Consider the following 22,835-nt stretch of genomic DNA (forward strand, 5'->3'; position numbering starts at 1 on the left):
ACCACACACCACTGGAGACTGATGTCATCACCACACACCACTGGAGACTACCATGTCATCACCACACACCACCGGGAACTGTTATATCACCACACACCACTGGAGACTACCATGTCATCACCACACACCACCGGGAACTGTCATATCACCACTTACCACTAGAGACTGCCATATCACCACTTACCACTGGAGACTGTCATATCACCACTTACCACTGGAGACTGTCATATCACCACTTACCACTGGAGACTGTCATATCACCACACACCACTGGAGACTACCATGTCATCACCACACACCACCGGGAACTGTCATATCACCACTTACCACTGGAGACTGTCATATCACCACTTACCACTGGAGACTGCCATATCACCACACACCATTGGACAATATAACACACACCTGTACTCCACACGTCAGGTAAGGCCCAGTAACACTTTGGTCATAATTTAAAATAACTAATAAAAACAAATTGCTTTATATACTTCATTTTTAGTCCATATAACACGCGGACTTTGCTTTATGTGTTGACGTGACTCTTAATACAAATATCCTGAAAAAAAGAGGATAAATATACCATCACTATACAGACACGTCCTTATGGTAATAGTTGAAGCATCACGCGTTAGGGAGAGAGATCTACGTGACAGGACAACTAACTATACGTACAGCCGTCAAGAGTCCAGCCAGACGACTAGATTCTCCTAGAGGCAAGACACAGACAGACAGGCACACACACACACCAACATACCCCAGACACAGACATTCATACACACACACACACACACACACACACCAGGGGGAAACCACGATGGGAACTAAAAGAACGCCTTGTGGTAAAACTTGACCCACCCACCTACTCCTGCCACTACCACTGGCCGCCAGGATTAGTGTTTTTACCTCAGAGATTAGTGGATATATACGCACTAGCCAATCACATAAGGGGTTACTTCTTCTACAGCAACAAACATCACAGACCAAACGATCAGTTACTGCCAAGATCATCAGACAAAAACATTCAAGAGGGAAGAGTTAAGAGCGAGTGTTACCAAGACTAAGCGAACACCTATCATTATCCCCACACCCTCTTTCCCTCACTTCAACACCACATCGTCCTTCTCTCTCTCTCTTTCCTTCAACTTTTTCTCATTTCCTTTTAGTCTTTAGTGTAGCGTGTAGCCCGGTCCACCGTCGCCGTGTCTATCATCACCATTCATAAGCAGGAGGTGCCACAAATCACGGCGTGGACTGTCAGTAGGAACCCCGGCCACACATAATTCGTGTCAACAATATTAGTCTTCTCACAAACTGCTTCTTAATCACTGTGCTGAGGGCAGGGTCAGTACCAAAATGGCCTATGTACCTTCCCACAAACTACTTCTTAATGGCTGTTCTACGAGGGGGCGTGAGGGCAAGAGGGGCGTAAGTAGAGCAGCCCACCCCGCCCCCCCCACACCACTCGCATATTCATGATGATATTCTGCTGTGTATACTAGGAGAGAGGGGGGGGAGAGGATGGGTGGAAGGGAGAGGAGGGGATGGGTGGAAGGAAAGAAGAGGAAGAGAAGTAAAGGAGAGGAGGAAGAGTAAAGGAGAGGAGGAGAAGAAGAGAAGAAGAGGAGAGGACGGGAGAAGAAAACAGAAAAAGGTGATGAGGAGAGAAGGAGACGGGGGGAAAAAGAGTAAAGGAGGAGGAAAGAAGTGGGGAGAAGAAGAAAAGAGGAGATAAAGCGGAGAAGAAGAGAGGACAGTGAGAAGAGAATAAACGATAAAGCAAGGGGGAAGATTAGAACACAAAGGAAGGTTAGACCAGACCAGACTGAGAAATACTGAGAACTTGTGTGTTTCTCATGGAGTAGTGACCATTGAGACCCACCGCTGAGACACAACACCAAAGAGAAAGACAGAGGTGGGGGGGCCGGTGGTAGAAGCGGTATCGCTCTTGCCTCGCAAGCAAGATGCCACGGGTTCGAATCTCGGGCCGGTGGAAGTTGTTTGGACATACTTCCTAGCCCCCATTAGTCCCTGTTCGCGTGGCAGTAAAGTAGGTACCTGGTGTAACTCGAAAGTTGCGAATTCGTATTCAGGAACAAGTTGTTGGAGCTTCCAATAACTTGACATAAACCACTGACTCTTCAGGCTTCTACGCCCTTGACTCTTCAGGCTTCTACGCCCTTGACTCTTCAGGCTTCTACGCCCTTGACTCTTCAGGCTTCTACGCCCTTGACTCTTCAGGCTTCTACGCCCTTGACCTTCAGAGTTCTGCATACCTCGACTCTTTCAGGCTGCTACGCCCTTGACTCTTCGACCACCCTTGACTCTTCAGAGCCTTCTACGCCCTTGACTTAAGGCTGCCCTTGGTGACTCTTTCAGAGAAGCTACTGCCGACATGAGACATAAAGGCAAGCATAGACTTGACATGCTTCCGTGTTGGGCGCTATAAGCCTTCTGCGCTACCTTACACAAAAGGATGTGAGGTGCTAATAAATAAAAAAAAAAAAAAGACCCAGGAGGTATTGAGGTGCTACCTGGTAGCAGACCTCAGTTAGTGTGTGTGTGTGTGTGTGTGTGTGTGTGTGTGTGAACCTCAGCAACCACCACCACCAACAACACACCGACAACAACCACCCCCACACCACGACAGCCACCCGCGGCAACCTTTACACCGACAACCCACCCCCACCGACAACACACCCCACCCACGACACCAATACTTTACCACCACCACCCACCACACCGACACAACCACACACCACGGCACACAGCCACCCCCACCACGGCCGCCACCACCACCACACCACACACCATGACAACCCACCACCACACCACACCATGACAACCACCAACCCACCACCACACCGACACAACAACCACGACAACAACCACCCCCCACACCACGACAACAACCACCACCACACCACGACAACAACCACCCCCCACACCATGACAACACCAACCACCCGCACACCACGACAACAACCACTTTACACCACGACAACCACCACCACACCACGACAGCCACCCACGCAACAGCCACCACCACCACACCAACATCCACCACACCAACAACCACCACCACACCACGACAACCACCACAGCACCAGGGGAAGACAATAACAGTGTCAGTCGTCACATTAGGATCTGTTAACGGGTCACACTTGCGGTTACTGGCTCACTCCAAGCACCAGCCACTCCGAAAAAATTAAATTATTGAAGAACATGAAAAGTTACGTCCAACATGGAGGAGTGGATGTGGAGTGGAGGAGTGAGAGATGGTGTGGAGGAGTGGATGTGGAGTGAGAGATGGTGTGGAGAGTGAGAGATGGTGTGGGGAAGTGAAATGGTGTGGAGGAGAGTGAATGGTGTGGAGAATGAAGATGGTGTGGGGGGAGAATGAAAGATGGTGTGGAGGAGCAGAAGATGGTGTGGGGAGTGAAGATGGTGTGGGGTGAAGATGGTGTGTGGGGGTGAAGGAGGAAATGGTGTGGGGGAGTAATGGTGTGGGGGTGGTGTGTAGAGTGAAGATGGTGTGGAGAATGAAGATGGTGTGGGGAGAGTGAAGATGGTGTGGGAGTGAAGATGGTGTGGAGAATGAAGATGGTGTGGAGGGAGTGAAGATGGTGTGGAGGTGAAGATGGTGTGGAGGTGAGATGGTGTGGAGGTGAGAGATGGTGTGGGAGAGTGAGAGATGGTGTGGGAGAGTGAGAGATGGTGTGGAGGAGTGAGAGATGGTGTGGGAGAGTGAGAGATGGTGTGGAGGAGTGAGAGATGGTGTGGGAGAGTGAGAGATGGTGTTGAAGAGTGAGAGATGGTGTGGAGGAGTGAGAGATGGTGTGGAGGGAGTCATTGTGTGCAGGAAGAGCTGATGTGTGGAGTAGTGTGTTGATAGTATGGACTATGGTGGAGGGGCGACTATTATTATTTTCTTCGACAAGGTAAATTAATTCCCATATAATTTAGTTAATAGTTTTGCACGACTGAGATTGAGAAGAGTAACAGGGATGATGAGTGAAGTAGTAGTGTAGTAGTTACAGTAGAAGTTGCAGATATTGACTATGAGGCTACAGTCACTGAATGCCGCATAGATCTGTGGCTCAACTAACTCAACACAGCTAGGATAGCTACTTATGTATTAGGATATTTAATTTTAAGGTAATAATATGGCGACGAAGGTGTGGCTATTGGGGGAGGCTGGAAGATACATTGAAAAAAAAAGTAGTAGTAGTAGTACACCCCGCCTCTACCCTCAGTGTCAATTTTATTCCCAAATTAGTGAAACACCTTCACTTAACCCCAGCAGAAAGATCACTCCTTGCACTACCACCGAAACTGGGAGGAATGGGATTGACCAATCCAGAGGAGCTTGCTGCCACTGAACACCAGAACTCAGTCAAGCTCACGGCAGCCCTCACTGAGCACATAAATAGCTGAGAAAGCAGCATGTGAGGTGGATACCAGTGAAGTAAACAAGATTCGACGGTCCATTACGACAGATCGGCAGCACACCCAAAGTGATAAATTGGGGCAACTGATACTGCAAGTGCCAGAAAATTTTGAGAAAAAAAAAATAGCTGTAGCGCAGGAGGTGGGCGCCTCGAACCGGCTAACAACGTTACCAATAAGGACAAAAAGTTTCAGCTTTAATAAACAAAAATTTACAGATGTCAATGCTCTAAGGTACGGTAGGCCAGAAGAAGGTTTGCCCTCCCAATGTGTGTGGCTCCTCCTATGACATCGATCACGCCATGGTGTGCAAGAAAGGGGGCTTCATATGCATGAGGCATGACGAAGTAAGGGACCTCACAGCAAATATGTTGACGGAAATCTTGGGTAGTTATTTTTGTATTAGAATATTTAATTTTAATGTAATATAATAGCGGTGAAGGTGTGGCTATTGGGGGAGGCTGGAGATCGCATTGAAAAAAATAGTAGTAGTAGTAGAAGTACTTTATGATTTCTTTGTTATATACGAGTTAAAGTCTCGTGGTAGAATAAACTAGATTACTGAATCACTACCAACTATAAGACACACATACCTCACAGAACCCCCAACTGCTATAGGTGTTAACGCTGCACATTCTATCAACCCAGAGTTTAAGGGAGCCATAAAGAACAGACCGTACTCCCCCTTCAGCGCCTTGTCCTGGAGGATACCGTAGGAACAAGAATAATACTTTTTGAGTGTAAATTTATCACCCTGGCGCCTCACACTGGTAACCCACACACTGAACTGAACCCTGGGGTGGGAATAATTCATTCATACACCTGAACCCTCATCACACCTCCCCTACCTGGCATAACACTACCCTTCACCCGGGTCATACCTCACTGACAGTTTGTAACACATAACCTTGAATGCTGCCTTGCTTCTTACAATTGATTTTACATTTTCATTTATAATCTATATTTATAGTTTATATTTACAATTTACATTTACAGGCTTGGGGTAGTAAGGGCGGGTCCTGAGGGCAGCACCACGACAATTATCCTTCGTATTAGCTGTGGACACCATCACCTGGACACCATCACCTGGACACTATATCAACCAGCGTCCTGCACCATCATCTCTCACCAGCGATCACAGTGACGCAGTGATGACGCACGGTGAGTGGTGACGCAATGTGAATGGTGATTAGGGTGAGTGGTAATATAGGGAGACTGGTGACGCAGTGGTGACGCAAAGCGAGTGGTAATGCAGGGGCAGATTAGTGAAACTGACGCAGGTCCGGGACTGTTCACCAGGTAAGCCATTTGCTCATATTAGCGACACGACTCGGCCAAGTAGCCAAGATTCCAGTCAGTTTTTACCCATGGCCCCGGGCACCAGTCAGCCAGCGTCGTGTTAATGCAAATGTGACGAGCAATTAAACTGGCTTCACTGAATGTTGTTTGACAAGCTGGGATAATGTGGCGTCCCGCAAGACCTTAGTGTGCTCCTCTTGTGTCGTGGTGAAGAATGCCTGTGTGTGTGTGTGTGTGTGTGTGTGTGTGTGTGTATGTGTGTGTGTGTGTGTGTGTGTCTGTGTGTGTGTGTGTGTGTGTGTGTGTGTGTGTGTGTGTGTGAGTCTGTGTGGGTCTGTGTGTGTGTGTCTGTGTGTGTGTGTGTGTGTGTGTGTGTGTGTGTGTGTGTGTGAGTCTGTGTGTGTGTGTGTGTGTGTGCATTGAGTACTGCAAGCTGCACCTCTCCCGACCACCGCACACCTGTACCTGCTACCTGTCATGTCGTTACTTAACACAGTAGTCCTCCACTCAACGTCGCCTTCACTACTGAGACATAGACTAACAAATAAATAATATATGACGCCCTCTGGTGCGTCTGTGTTTCCTTGCTTGGTGAGACACTAGTACCCAGGTGCTGAGACAGGTAGCCAGGAACGGTTCGACCTGGTGTCCGGAGCTGCCTATGTCCCTCTAGTTCTGAACTATTAGCGGGCGTTTAGCGCCTAACTACAGGCTGCTTCACCACCACGCTGATTGTTATTCATAGGCGGCCGCCCCACGCTACACCTTCCTCCCACCTCTTACACCCCTCATAATGTGCGCCCGACCAGAGCAGCAGCTGAGGCAGCGGCTCTAACACTGGAGCGGGCAGCTGGAACAGTGGATGCAGCACGTGTAACGCTGGAGGATGCAGCTGTATCACTGGAGCCAGAAGTTGTTACACTGAAGACAGCAGCTGTTGCACTGAAGGCAGCAACTGTAAAACTGGAGGGGCAGCTGTAACACTGGAGGGGGCAGCTGTTACACTGGAGGCATCTGTAACAATGGAGGCAGAAGCTGTAACACTGGAGGCAGCAGCTGTAAAACTGTAGGCAGCAGCTGTAACACTGGAGGCAACTGTAGCAATGGAGGAGGCAGCTGTTACACTGGAGGCAGCTGTAACAATGGAGGAGGCAGCTGTAACAATGGAGGCAGAAGCTGTAACACTGGAGACAGCAGCTGTAACAATGGAGGCAGCAGCTGTAACACTGGAGACAGCAGGTATAACAATGGAGGCAGCAGCTGTAACACTGGAGGCAGCAGCTGTAACACTGGAGGCAGCAGCTGTAACAATGGAGACAGCAGCTGTAACAATGGAGACAGCAGCTGTAACAATGGAGACAGCAGCTGTAACAATGGAGACAGCAGCTGTAACACTGGAGGCAGCAGCTGTAACAATGGAGACAGCAGCTGTAATACTAACACACACACACACACACCAGAGTGTCGGTTTAGCGTGGGGACACACAAGATAATCCCTGGGGTGTCAAGTTGTTCACAATCATGATAACTACTGTATGAGACGACGACACATGATTAATGTGTACATGAGAGAGAATTAATATGAGAATGTACTCTCTCTCTCTCTCTCTCTCTCTCTCTCTCTCTCTCTCTCTCTCTCTCTCTCTGACAAACGCTAAATGTCGAATCTTTGTAATAACGATCCACTGTTCGGAATATTAAATAAGCAACCATAGTAGTAGTAGTAGTAGTAGTAGTAGTAATTGACACTGCGGACTTCAAGACCGAGTACGTAGCGGGAAAGGTGAATGAGTGGGTTAGTGAAATCCAAGCTCTGTCTGAGATTGCTAACACAGAGCCACATGCGGCCTTTGCAGCATTCACCCATGGAGTCAAGCATCGCTGGAACTACCTGATGCGTACCATCCCTGAGATCGGACCCCTCCTCCACCCTCTGGAAGAAGTTATCAGTGTCAAGTTCATTCCCAAATTAGTGAAACACCCTGACTTAACCCCAGCAGAAAGAACTCTTTTTGCACTCCCATCAAGACTGGGAGGTATGGGACTAACCAATCCAGAGGAGATTGCTGCCACTGAACATCAAAATTCACTTAAGCTCACGGCAGCCCTCACGGACCACATAATAGCCCAGAATGCAACAGGGGAAGTGGATACCAGTGAAGTAAATAAGATTCGTAGGTCCATTACGACAGATCGACAGCACTGCCAAAATGATAAGTTGCAGCAACTGTTGCTGCAGGTACGCCTCGAACTGGTTAACTACGTTACCGATAAGGGCAAATGGTTTCAGTCTTAATAAACAAGAATTTACAGATGCCATTGCTCTAAGGTACGGTCGGCCAGTAGAAGGTTTGCCCTCCCAATGCGTGTGTGGCTCTTCCTATGATGGCGATCACGCCATGGTGTGCAAGAAAGGGGGCTTCATATGCATGAGGCATGACGAGGTAAGGGACCTCACAGCAAATATATTGAAGGAAATCTGCCGGGATGTTATGGTAGAACCGACCCTCCTTCCATTGGATGGTGAGATCTTCCAACACAGGACTTCAAACACATCTAACGAAGCCTGTGTGGACGTCAGTGCTCGAGGATTCTGGACGCGGGAACAGCGAGCTTTCTTCGACGTCAGGAATTTTGATCCCATGGCCGCATGTCACCGTAACCTAGCTCTCGATGCTGCACATAGGAGGAACGAGAGCGACAAGAGAAGGGCATATGGGGAGAGAATTCAAAACGTTGATCAAGGCAGCTTCACTCCTCTAGTGTTCACAACCTCTGGTGGGATGGGACCAAGTGCAAGATGTTTCTACGCCAGATTCGCGGAGGTGATCTCCGAACAGAAGCAGCAGCCCAGAAGTTATGTTACAGCCTGGATGAGATGTCGACTGTATTTCTCTCTCCTTCGGTCGGCTTTGCTCTGCCTCAGGGGAACGAGAGCTTCTGCCCCTACTCCGACAACTGCTGCAGATATTGACTATGAGGCAACAGTCACTGAATACCGCATAGATCTGCGGCTCAACTAACTCAACACAGCTAGGATAGCTACTTATGTATTAGGATATTTAATATTAAGGTAATTAAATGGTGGCGAAGGTGTGGCTATTGGGGGAGGCTGGAGGCCATCGTTAAAAAAAAAAAAATAGTAGTAGTAGTAAACAAATGATGTGTGTACAAACTCTCTTAACTCACGGACTGACTTAGATATTTCCCGGGCTTGGTTAAAACAACAACAACAATAGGACAAAATTCTCAGCGCTAAACTACTGTATTTCCATATTGTATTTGGTCAACAATATGGTCTTTGGGAGGCGTCTGTCAACCTAGTTTATTATTATTATTATTATTATTATTATTATTATTATTATTATTATTATTATTACAAATATGGTTCACTTCACCGAAAATGTAAATTTATGTAAACAGTGAAGTAACGTACACCATGGTACACAGGCTACACCAAGGTACACAGGCTACACCAAGGTACACAGGCTACACCAAGGTACACAGGCTACACCATGGTACACAGGCTACACCATGGTACACAGGGTACACAGGCTACACCATGGTACACAGGCTACACCATGGTACACAGGGTACACAGGCTACACCATGGTACACAGGGTACACCATGGGGTACACAGGCTACACCATGGTACACAGGTACACAGGCTACACCATGGTACACATGGTGGCTACACAGGCTACACCATGGTACACAGGCTACACCATGGTACACAGGCTACACCATGGTACACAGGCTACACCATGGTACACAATACGGTGAAGAAACAACAGTTCAAGACACAAAACTCAGAAATGTGTCTGACGATTAAAAAAAAAATCGGTTAAAATACATTTATAGTACTGATCTGTTTTAAGAGGTTACTGTGGTACAAGCTTCACACACACACACACACACACACACACACACACACAGGTAAGGAAGCATACAGGTACTAGATTGTTTGTAGAAGGAAAAACCAGGATAAGTGATATGTATGGCGTGGAAAGAGAGCAGGGCGTGTGTGTGTGTGTGTGTGTGAGTGTGTGTGTGTGTGTGTGTGTGTGTTTGTGTGTGTGTGTGTGTGTGTCTATTATTTTACTCCGAATAATGAAATGGATTATAAGTTCATTTTATGCATTTATAATAAGAATAAAAATTGTCGTCCATGCGGGTAACATGGCCATTCCAGCTTAGTTGTTCATGGATAACGGTAGCCTCGATGCTCCTACAGTTGCTGTCAGCGAGAATACTGGCATTTGTTCTTTTGTCTTCCCAGCGAACTCGGAGAATGGTACGTAGACTACGTTGGTGAAAGTTTTCAAGTGCCTTGAGGTGCCTCCTGTATATGATCCATGTCTCGCTGCCATATAGCAGGGTGGGGAGGACCACTGCTCGATATACGTGCAACCTTGTAGATCATTTCAGCTCCGTACAGCTGAAGACATGAGTATGCAGTCTGCCAAAGGCTCGAGATGCACATCTGATCCAATGTAAAATCTCTTCATCGATGTCCGTGGTGGTGGACAGGTGGGAGCGGAGATACCGGAAGTGGGCAACATTAGAGAGGGTAGTACCGTTAAGCTGGATGGACGGTGGAGGTGTGGCTGAACTAGGGGCAGGCTGAAAGAGAATCTGAGTCTTATGTACATTCACCTCAAGACCGAAGTGTGCATAGCATTTGCAAAGGTGTTCAAGATTTCCCGTAGGTCAAATTCAGTGTGAGCAACAAGGGTGAGGTCGTCTGCACACTGAAGTTCAGTAATGGAAGCTGCCGACACCTTTGTTCCTGCCTAGAGACGTCTTATGTTGAAAAGAGCCTTCATCCGGTACTCGATGTTCACCCCACTAGCTAATTTGGCACTGGCACGAGTAAGGAAGGCAGTCAAGAAAATGGAAAAGAGAGTTGGTGCCAGTACACACCGTTGTTTTACCCCCGTTTGGATGGGGAAGAACTCAGACTGGGTGCCATTGTGCAGGACACTCCAATTCATGCCATCGTGGAGTTGCCTCACAATGGCGATGATTTTTGGTGGGCAGACAAAATGGCTAAGGGCCTGCCAGTGGGCTTAACTGTTGACCGAGTCGAAGGCCATGTACAGGTCAAGAAGTTGTTCTCTGCACTTTTCCTGTATCTGGCGGGCAGCAAAGATCATGTCAATAGTGCCACGTGATGGACTAAAGCCAAATTGAGATTCTGGGAGGAAGTTTTCTGCCTCAGGAAGAAGTCTGTTTAGGACTCCGGCGATAATCTTGCCACCTATGGACAACAGCGAGATCCCGCGGTAGGTGTCACAGTCTGACCGGTCTCCCTTGTTCTTATAAATATTGACAATGGAGGCGTCTTTAAGAGCTTGGGGGATTTCCTCCTTTTCCCATATATTCTCGAGAAGAGAGAGGAGACGGCTGGTAAGCAGAGGTCCTGCTTTATACACCTCGGCTGGGATTCCATCAGGCCCTGAGGCTTTGTTATTTTTCATGTGTTTGATGGCAGTAGGTACCTCACGCAGGTATGGAGGATAGTTGAGGTGGGTCAGCTGTAGATGCTGAGGGACCTGCTGGGTAGTCAGGACATCCACATCGATGCTTCGGTTGAGAAACAAATGGTAGTACTCTTTCCAGTGCTGAAGGATGTCTTCTTCATCTTTAATTAGGGAGTTAGCAGGATGACAGATTTGTTTTGTGTTTCACATGCTAAATGAGTCGTGCTTTAGACTGGGAAGTTTGCGCTGGGCCACCGCTTTCTTCTTATGGAAAGTATCAGCTTTGGTCAGAGACTGAGGGTTGTTCTACCAGTCAGTTAAAGCAGCACGTTTATCATCGACGAGTACATTGATTGCCGGGTCATTTTCATCAAACAAGTCCTGGTGTATTCTTTCGATCTGGCCGAGGGTCACTGCAGGGTTTTGTCATGACGCTGTCGAGAATACCCCATTCGGCACTGGGATTCACGTTGTTTGTTGTCGGGTTGTTTATCAACCCACGTTCAAGCTGCTCTCTGAAAGCATGTGCAACTGCTGGATCCTCCAGACGCTTAGTGTTAAAAACTCTTCTGGAGGCTTCCTGTCTTCGCCGTTTTGGTGTGGCGTGAGGTGAGAGCTTGGTTCCGACAAACCGATAATTAGTGTCGCAGTGGTCTGAGCTGAGCATGGCTCGGGTGATGAGGACATCTCGGCGATCTCTTTCTCTGACAATAATGGAGTCAATGAGATGCCAGTGTTTGGATCGTGGGTGTTGCCACGAACCCTTGAACTAGTCAGCCCGCCTAAACAAGGTATTGGTTCTGTCCAGCACACTTGCTGAGGTGGAGTAGGCCATTGGGATTACACTTGCCTAGTCCATTTCTCCCTATGGTTCCCTGCTAAATGTCAGTATCTCTGCCAACTCTGGCACTGAAGTCACCTAAGAACACAACCTTATCCTCTCTGTCAAGGTCTGCATAAAAGGCCTACGTGATGCCATCCTCTGCATCCAGTGTTGGGGCATATGCACTGAAGAAGAAGGCATGACGGGAGTGATTCAGTGGGACTCTGAGCGTCATGAAGCGCTCGTTGATCCCAACAGGCATTTCAGTTGGCCTGTGTAGGATGTGTTGACAGATGGCAAAGCCAACTCCCTAAATGCGGTCTCTCTGCAGCAAGCTTACCCTTCCAGAAGAAGGTTCTGTGAGTTGGCCCTCGTCTGGGATCCGAGACTCAATAATGGCTGCTATGTCGATGTTATACCTAGCCAGCTCTTTTGTGCCAGTATCCAGAAGGGTCTTGACATTCCATGCAGCGACCATAAGAGGTTGTGTAGGTTGTTTTTGTTTTGATCTGGGATTATAACTGTGTTATTGACCGGATAAGGATTACCTTACTGGGTGTGGTTGCCCAGTGAGGTTGGGTTTTTAGGCAGGCTATGTTTAGGGCACCTTTTCTAGCCCCCTCCCCATGTGGGGTGAGCAGAGTGGCTCCTCGAAAGGGCTACTTAGTCGCACAGACAGGGCAGGATTGCACTCCTGCCTAGATCCCAGTGCATAAACGACCATCTTATCTATACCGCCCATGTGCAGAATTGTGACTAGAGAATCCCGGCAGTCATCTCTGCCTGTCCCTGTCGCCACTCGTCCATCGCCATAGGAGTCTGGAGGTATAGGGGTTTTGATGATGATGAGAAGTATGATGAGCTGGATGATGGCTACACGTGAGTTGATATATGTGGTGAGGCAGGAGCGCAGGCTGCAACCACACATCTTGGCTCTACCTTTTCCTGATCCAGGGGTGCAAGTGTTGCAATGATTGGGGAGAGGAAGAGTTGCAATGGACTGCCGATAGCCCAGTTTGTTGGGTTTCGCCTTAGTAGCCTGTCCATCAAGCATTGCCTTCGTCCGTTAGTGTGGTCGTTGGGTTCCCATGTTGGTCACCTATTCTGCCTATAGCACCATTGGGGTCTTGTTGGAGCTCTGTAAGAATGTCTGCCTGATGTGGGGCTCCACAGCAAATTTTTCGTTTGGGGTTTACTCCTGTAGCCTTATACCTGTACCAAGGATTAACCCACAAGGCAGCGGGGCAGTAGAGAGAGAGAGAGAGAGAGAGAGAGAGAGAGACACACACGACACGTAGACACACAAGCACATACATACACACACACACACACACACATAGCTACACACACACATAAACATACACATACACACACACACACACACAGATATATACACACACACACACGCACACACACACACACACACATACGACACACACACACACACACACACACACACACACACAGACGTACACACAAACACGCCGACACACACACACGCCAACACACACACACACACACACACACAAGCTGGTGTTATGGATTAAACCAGGTGATACACTAAGAAGCTGTATAAGACTAAACACAGTGAGGGAGGGAGAGAAGGTGTTGGGCTGAGGGGGAAGTTTACTACCTACTTTATTATCAAGTAAAGTAAGGTAGTGAGGAGGAGTGATGAGACACAATAGTGAAGCTCTCTCTCCGCTGCTGCCAGGTCAGTCAGCTCACCACCCTAAGAATGGACGCTGTTTGTGCATTCACCGCCGTAAATCTCAGGGTTAATGGAAATCGTTAAGTCCATGCATTAGAAAGTGATGATGAAGGAGATTTAATTTACCGGTGTAATCGTGTAGTACAGCTGGCAGCCCCGATAACCATCTACACGATACACCGAGCTGAGCCTCCCACCATCAACAACCTCGATTATACGTAATTGCTCTTTAATTTGCAGCAGTTAGAGGTCTATTAAAATTTCATCTTCTATTTGTGTGTGTGAGTGATGTGTGTGTGTGTGTGTGTGTGTGTGTGTGTGTGTGTGTGTGTGTGATGTGTGTGTGTGTGTGTGTGTGAGTGATGTGTGTGTGTGAGTGTGTGTGTGTGTTTCACTTAGTCAGGAGAACCCAACCTAACCTAACTTTATCCTAATTTAACCAGACATTAACCAAATCCGATCTAACCTACAGCAAAGGCCTGAGGTGGACAAGGGATGGAGAGAATGAGGAGGGAAGAGGGAGAGGAGGAAGTGACGGACAGAGAGACCTTGACGGAGGAGAGGGAGAGGAGAGTGACGGAGGGAGAGAGAGAGGGGAGGAGAGTGACTGAGGGAGGGAGAGTGACGGGGGGAGGGAGAGTGACGGGGGGAGGGAGAGTGACGGGGGGAGGGAGAGTGACTAAGGTAGGGAGAAGGCCACAAGAAGTCAGACAGCTGGTGACGGGATTAATTACAAGGAGGTGTTGGCCGCCACGTATGTCAGAGGGGCGGAGCCAGATGTCAGCCCTGGACTCACACAACACCCAATCACGGCCAACCTTTCTTTCCTCTCATTTTTTGCGCATTACATGTCGGTGTTAGCGCGGAATTAATCGTGTAATCTGTATATCTCATGACCAACTTCGACTTCCTTAATCTATTCTTACACAAACATTATACACGATAAATATTTCCCAACTGGTAGGAAAAAATCACTGTTCGTCCTCCGCCAGTTACCAGTGTCGATGTTGAGGCTTTAGTGTTTGTTTACCACGAGGTCTTAGGATTAATATCACAGCGGAAGTGGGTGAGAACTGTAGGCTTTCTTCCGCCTCAAGAAGCTGGTGTAGACAACGAGGTGAGGCGCTGTGATTATTTTTCATTCCCGGAGACAGTCTTCCCGGATCCTCACACCTCCTTACAAGTTACTGTGATGTTAGGATATAAAAAGGGATTATGAATGAGTTTCTTGCAGCGTCTAAAGCACAGAGCGTGACCAGAGGAGTGTCGTTGTTCCATGACCAAACACACAGACATCTAAAGTGAAGCAGGAAGTTCTGAACTGGTGGAGATTGTATGACACAGCAAAACGCTGTGGCAGAAAGTTCCACACCCAGCCAGAACTTTGTTACCCCACACACACACACACACACACACACACACACACGCGCGCGCGCGCGCGCGCGCACACACATTCCTCCAAGTCTGTGGTAATAATCCTCCCAGACGCAGGCTTAACACAGCGAGGTTCATCATCACGCCCACTGTTGTCTCTTTCCTCGGCTCGCCCATTATTACACTGAAGATTCGGCGTTTCTCACTTTACTTTACTTTTATCCTCATCACCACTGATCGGCTCGTTAGCCGCTTGGGCGGTCGATCAAGTCTCTGTTACGCACTGTTGGCAAGTACTGGGCATGAATTGGCTCCTGAATGTTCCAGTGTTGGTCAAGTCTGGTCTTGAAACAGCTCACACTCGGTGCCGTCACAACACTTTCTGGCAGATTGTTCCAAGAGTTCACAATTCTCACACCGAAAAACTTTGCCCTCACAGTTTTCTGGAATTGTGGCTTCTTTAAGCAGAAGCTGTGACCTCCAGTAGGGGAGTGGTATTTGCTGGTTCCAGGTATGAACACTCGACTGAGTAATGTCCTCTGGGGTGTTTATACTGTAGACTTCTTTTAAGTCCCCCTCCCCCCTTTGCCCATCTGTAGTATAAGCTAGGCAGCTGCAGGCGCTCCAATCTCTCAGGGTAGTTGAGGTGCCATAGTGCAGGCACCAGTCTGGTGGCCCTCCTTTGGACATTTTCAACCAACTGGCACATCTCGGGGACCAGACGGGGTGACAGTACTCCAGACGGGGAAGCACCTCACTCTTGAAGAGCGTTATGAGGGACGGACCGTCATATGAGACCTATTGGTTTAGTTGCTTGACTCACCTTCTTCTCACAATGACTCGAGAACTTCTCTTCGTTGTCAACATACTGCACACACACACAGGTCTTTTTCACATTCGCTTTCTTCGTCCCGCTGGATAGTTTCAAACATACAGTAGGTTGGATGGATATATATATAGTAAGAGCGGCAGGGGTTGGGTGTAAATTGGACTGCCCAATATGGACCCGCTGCAGTTTCCTCCATTCTTATGTTCTTATGTGATACGCCTCCTTACTGTTGGTATGACCTCGGTGTATCCTTTCACATATCATTTGACAACTCCTGAAGCTGGCAGAGACCTACTGTAGGGCTTCACAGTCCGGTAAGGTTCTCATCTCTTCTTCCTCGCAACTTTCCTTCAACTGAACGCCATTTTTTGCTGCCACATTAATCACATTAAAACAGACAAAAAGTCCCTTGTTTTAATAACACGGTCAAAATATGTTCTTTTTTCTGCCTTCGCCGGTGTAGACGATACGAGATAATGGTTTTGCGAGTGAGTGAGGCAGAGGGTCACATACTGGGTTCACCGCCAGAGGGCAGCACCTTCAATGATATATATACTCCAGGAGGTTGATGCTGAGACACATACACACACTGATCTGAGCTGTTGTATTTTCCTGACAGTATTCCTTCATCTTCACTCACACTATCACGACCCACTCTTGTGTTGATCCCCAGATGTGTGTGAGTGTGTTGCGGAAAGAAGAGACTGAAGCGGTTATATTAACTTTAATGTGTTATTGATTCTTCTTTCTTCTCAATAAACACAGCGTCATTCTCTTATGTTTCCGGTTCTACTAATTATCTGTCTCAATAACCTTACCAGTGCCTGTTCGAGACTCATTCTAATTTAAAAAAGGTCACGTACACAAACAATGAACTTCAGTCGCGTGTCGAAGCGTCGTTGTCCAGTGGTTTTACCGAACAAGATACCGTGAGACGGATCGTGGACTTTGTTTTAATGACTACCTGTGACAAAAGGATGAATTAAGGGGCTTTTTCTATGTTATGTATTCAAGAAAATGTAAACAAGACTTACCATAGACATAGGTTGTAAGGACGGTTAGGTTAGGTTAGGTTATGAGGGACCAATTTACATAAAGACTTCATAATACTGATTTTCTCCTGTGTGTCTTCATTCTTTAACTCCTCCTCCTCCTCCCCTATTCCTTCCTTCTCTCCTCTCCTCCTCTCTCTCTCTCTCTCTCTCACACACACTGAGAGGCAGCCAACTAGTTCTGATAATTGTCAAAAAACTAGCAACTTTAATGGACCCGACGCCGAAGCACCTCTGTAAAAAAAAAAATGATCCTACATCACCGTAATAAACCTGATGTAAGTAGAGAATAAAGTGTAAGTATTAATAAATTCTAATACAACAAAAACAACAGATAATTGGCGATAATACGTGAAAATTAATGAAAAAAATGGAAAAAACAAAACGCTAATACTGGTATAATGTAATGGTTGGTAACAAAGAACGAAGTAAATATCATGCAAACGAAGGTGGGAGTTAAGTTACAGAGCTGGGCGGTTAACAGAGGCAGGAAGAGTGTTAATACAACCACACTATTTTACGCCCTGACACCACCACAAGTGATGACCGCGTTTATACTGCTCTGGTAAATTGTCTGCATGCCGTCCTCCCTCTCACCCGTGTGTGTGTGTGTGTGTGTGTGCGTGTGTGTGTGTGTGCGTGTGTGTGTGTGTGTGAGTGTGTGTGTGTGTGGTTGACAAAGCCACGTCATCCATAATGCTGATACGAATACAGGGTATATAAACTCGCTGACAGGTGGACGAGAGACAATCTTATATCTTTGCTCACAGTATTACATATTAAAATGTAATTAATATTAATAATATATATGTGATCTACAAGTAAGATAACTAATACATGTGATCTTATATGCCCACAGACTACACATGTAAAATTAAGTACGCATTTAAGTACAGTCTACGTACAGTACTGATAATTAATTCAAACTGTACATAAGAAAGACCCGACAGCCGCACCCTTATCCACTACCTCCTAAGATGTCCCCACACACAACGCTTCTGTGACGCCTGCTGGACCACCACTCCACGACCCCCTGACGGAGACACGATGATCCTCCCCATACTGGCCAGATATTATGTAAATAACATTGATTATGTGTTAAAGGAATATCCTTCCTTCCTTAGGCTTTAGTAAGCCCCTTTATAATATTTATACTGTATATACTTGTCACACTTGCCAGATGCTTCTGGTGTCATTGTACAGGGGCACCAAGTGACAGCACTTGGATCCCGCTTCCTCTATCAAACAATAAACAATTGAAATTGAAATTGAATTTGAATTGAACATAAGAATGGAGGAAACTGGTCCATACTGGGCAGTCCCGTTTACACCCAGCCCCTATCGCTCATATATCCATCCAACCTGTGTTTGAAGCTACCCAGTGTATTAGAGTTAATGATGATGTTTGGTAACTTGTTCCACTCATCCACTACTCTATTTCCAAACCAATGTTTACCTATTTCGCGCCTAAATCTAAATTTGTCTTATTTAAAACCATTGTTACGGGTTCGCTCCTGGTTGGATAGTTTGAGTACCTTTGTAATGTCGCCTTTGTTTAGCCCTGACTTCCATTTGTACACCTCGATCATATCGCCCCTCGCTCTACGTCTCTTGAGGGAGTGCAAATAAAGATGCTTTAACCTGTCTCTGTACTCAAGGTTCCTAATGCCCAGGATTAGTCTTGTCATTCTCCTCTGAGTTCTTTTTAGGGATTCTATATCGATTCTGTTGTACGGTGACCAGAACTAAACTGTGTTCAGGGACACACGACCCATGGGGGGGGGGGGCTACAGTAGAGTGACTCCCACGACACCAGCCAACAACGCAACACAGGGGTAGGTGACGGTGGTGGTGGGTGAGTGAAGGGGTAGGTGACGGTGGTGGGAGGTGATGGTGGTGGTGGGTGACGGTGGTGGTGGGTGACAGTGGTGGTGGGAGGTGATGGTGGTGGTGGGTGAGCGAAGGGGTAGGTGACGGTGGGTGGGTGACAGTGGTGGTGGGTGACGGGTGTTCGTCATGGATGGAAGGCCAACTCTGCCATCTTGTAATAAGGAGAGGTGTGTGGGAGGCACTCGGAGGGCCCTCGTGCCAAGTCTACCCCAGTGAACACACCACCATCACCAAAATACTGTGTGGCGGCCAGGATGATGGTGGTGCGTTGTGGTGGTGATGGTGGTACTGTGGTGTGGTGGTGTGTTGTGGTGGTGATGGTGGTGTTGTGGTGACGGTGGTGGTGTGTTGTGGTGGTGTTGTGGGTGACGGTGGTGGTGTTGTGGTGACGGTGGTGGTGTGTTGTGGTGGTGTTGTGGTGACGGTGGTGGTGTGTTGTGGTGGTGTTGTGGTGACGGTGGTGGTGTGTTGTGGTGATTGGAGTGGCGTGTTGTGGTGTGTTGTGGTGATGGTGGTGTGTTGTGGTTATTGTGTGTTGTGCTGGTGTATTGTGGTAGTCAGCTATCCTCCATACCTGGGTGAGATACCTACTGCCATCAGAAAGACGAAAAATAACAAAGCCTCAGGGCCTGATGGAATCCCAGCCGAGGTGTATAAAGCAGGAGGACCTCTGCTTACCAGCCGTCTCCTCTCTCTTCTTGAGAATATATGGGAAAAGGAGGAAATTCCCCAAGCTCTTAAACATGCCCCCATTGTCAATATTTATAAGAACAAGGGAGACCGGTCAGACTGTGACAACTACCGCGGGATCTCGCTGCTGTCCATAGCTGGCAAGATTATTGCCCGAGTCCTCCTGAACAGACTTCTTCCTGAGGCGGAAAACTTCCTCCCAGAATCTCAATGTGGCTTTAGACCATCACGTGGCACCACTGACATGATCTTTGCTGCTCGCCAGATACAGGAAAAGTGCAGAGAACAGCGTAGTGACCTGTACATGGCTTTCATCGACCTAACCAAGGCCTTCGACTCAGTCAACAGGAAAGCCCTCTGGCTGCCCAGCAAAATTCATTACCATTGTGAGGCAACTCCACGATGGCATGGATGGCAGTGTCCTACACAATGGCACCCAGTCTGAGCTCTATCCCCATCCAAACGGGGGTAAAACAAGGCTGTGTACTGGCACCAACTATCTTTTCCATTTTCTTGGCGGTCTTCCTTACTTGTGCCAGTGCTAATTTAGCCGGTGGGGCAGACAACCAGTACTGGATGAAAGGCCTTTTCGTAAATAGACGACTCCAAGCAGGAACAAAGGTGTCGGCCGCTTCCATCACTGAACTTAAGTATGCAGACGACATCACCCTCATCGCTCACACTGAATGCGACCTGCAAGAGATCTTGAACACCTACGGAGATGCGTATGCACACTTCGGCCTTGAGGTGAATGCACGGATTCTCTTTCAGCCTGCCCCTGGTTCAGCCACACCTCCACTATCCATCTAGCTTTACGGTACTACCCTCTCTAATGTTACCTACTTTCATTATCTCCGCTCCCACCTGTCCACCAAGGCGGACACCGATGAAGAGATTCAACATCGGATCAGATGTGCATCCCAAGTCTTTGGCAGACTCCGTACCCGTGTCTTCAGCTGTAGGGGGCTGGAATTATCTACAAAGTTGCAGGTATATCGAGCAGTGATCCTCCCCACTCAGCTGTATAGCAACGAGACATGGGTCACATACAGGAGGCACCTCAAGGCACATGAAAACTTTCACCAACGTAGTCTATGTTCCATCATCCGCGTTCGCTGGGAAGACAGGAGAACAAATGCCAGCATTTTCGCTGACACCAACTGTAGGAGCATCGAGGCTACCATTATCGATGAACAACTACGTTGGCTCGGCCATGTTACCGGCATGGACTACAGTAGACCTCCAAAGCAGCTACTTACAGTCACTTAACGAATAGTAAACGTAACGCTGGCGGACAACTGAAAAGGTATAAGGATATTCTTAAGACAAACCTGAGAAAGTGCCAAATTGACTCCCTCACCTGGGAGACGATCACCCCACACTGTAACGCTTGGAGGAGCACCACACGAGAAGGTGTCAATACTTTCGAGTTAGCCCGACTGCATACCGAGGCAGACAAGCGCCAGCAAGACGCTGCCCCCGCCCCTCCAGCACTAGATGTAGCCCCCCACAAGTGCAACATCTGTGGACGGCCCTGCTAGTCCCGTATCGGCCTCTTTAGTCACCTCAGAACTCACCAACCTAGGTGACATCCCTAATAATTCACATCATTGTATCATAGCTGGATGATCGTCATACTAGATTCCGAGTGACAGCAAAGTAGTAGTAGTAGGTGTGTGTGTGTGTGTGTGTGTGTGTGTGTTAGTTACTTGTATTGGTAGAGTGTGTGTGTGTGTGTGTGTGTGTGTGTGTGTGTGTGTGTGTTAGTTACTTGTATTGGTAGTGTGTGTGTGTGTGTGTGTGTGTGTGTGTGTTAGTTACTTGTATTGGTAGTGTGTGTGTGTGTGTGTGTTAGTTACTTGTATTAGTGGTGTGTGTGTGTGTGTGTGTGTGTGTGTGTGTGTGTGTGTGTGTGTGTGTTAGTTACTTGTAGTGGTAGTGTGTGTGTGTGTGTGTGTGTTAGTTACTTGTAGTAGTGTGTGTGTGTGTGTGTTACTTGTAGTGGTAGTGTGTGTGTGTGATAGAGGTGACAGTGGTAGAATGTGTGGTGGTGGTGGTGGTGAATTGAATTGAATTTTGATGACAGAGTCTAGGCCACAAAGGGTGTTTATCGGACCCCGGTGATTTTGATATTTTCTGATCGAGTGTTACAGAGTATTTCCAGTACATTATTTGTTTAAGTCGGTTTATCGGCTATTTTATCATAAAGTGCCAGGTTTTTATGGACACAGACTTCTATTTTCACCAGCTGATGTCTCACAATTTATAAGGAGACCTGAAATGTTTTTTTTTTTATAAATATTAAATTGGATCTTTTCTCTTTTCTGTTCCATTGTGTAGGAAAGATGCCACCGGATTTATCATTATCATCATTTGGTTCAATGTTTGCCCACACTTCAACCTTTGATCCTGAAAACAACGTCCCCGTACCCTATTACCTGCTCTAAATCACCCCCATCACACCCAACCACCTACATTATAACACCCACCAGTTGTTTTCTGCTCCTGCCCGCCAGTCCAGGTTCACACGACGGGCCAACTCACCCTCAACAAACCTCACCTCCACCTTATTCATCTTTTATCTGAGTATTTCTTCGCGTTCTTCTAATACAGTTTCCTCGTCTACCCCATACCTGGTGAAAAAGGCGACCCACCGTCACATGCCAACGAGCGACCGACTGTTCACCCCAGAGTAATGTAAGGTAGCATGATACAGCCACGGTGACTGTATTCACCCTCTACAGTGATCGGGTACAGTGTTGTGTTCGGTGACCATTGAACAAGTCTGCCTCCACACTGTTCAGTCACCCACCACGCCTGTCTCACTGTACACCCAATAGTATATTAGTAAACTACCTGTAATCTAATTAGTATCTGTTAACAGGTGAGCGTGAAGACAACATAACAAGATAAATTATCACTCCCGTCAAATACAAAATCTCTATAGTTAACTTTTTTCACAAACTCTTCAACAATATTAATCCTGACGTGAGACAAGCAGCAGCTCATAAATTATTAGAATAATTCCAAACATGAGAGAAATTATTACTGTACACAGAAAACATTAATTATTACGTACTCTTGATCAATGACCAACAGTTTTCAACCTAGCCTAACTAACCTAACCTAACCTAACCTAACCTAACCTAACCTAGCCTAACTAACCTAACCTAACCTAACCTGCAGCTCTACACCGACGCTACATTACGTGAACATAAATAAACATATAACTTAAAG

The sequence above is a fragment of the Homarus americanus genome, unplaced genomic scaffold, assembly GCF_018991925.1.
Source record: "Homarus americanus isolate GMGI-L3 unplaced genomic scaffold, GMGI_Hamer_2.0 scaffold45388, whole genome shotgun sequence".
Classification (NCBI taxonomy): domain Eukaryota; kingdom Metazoa; phylum Arthropoda; class Malacostraca; order Decapoda; family Nephropidae; genus Homarus; species Homarus americanus.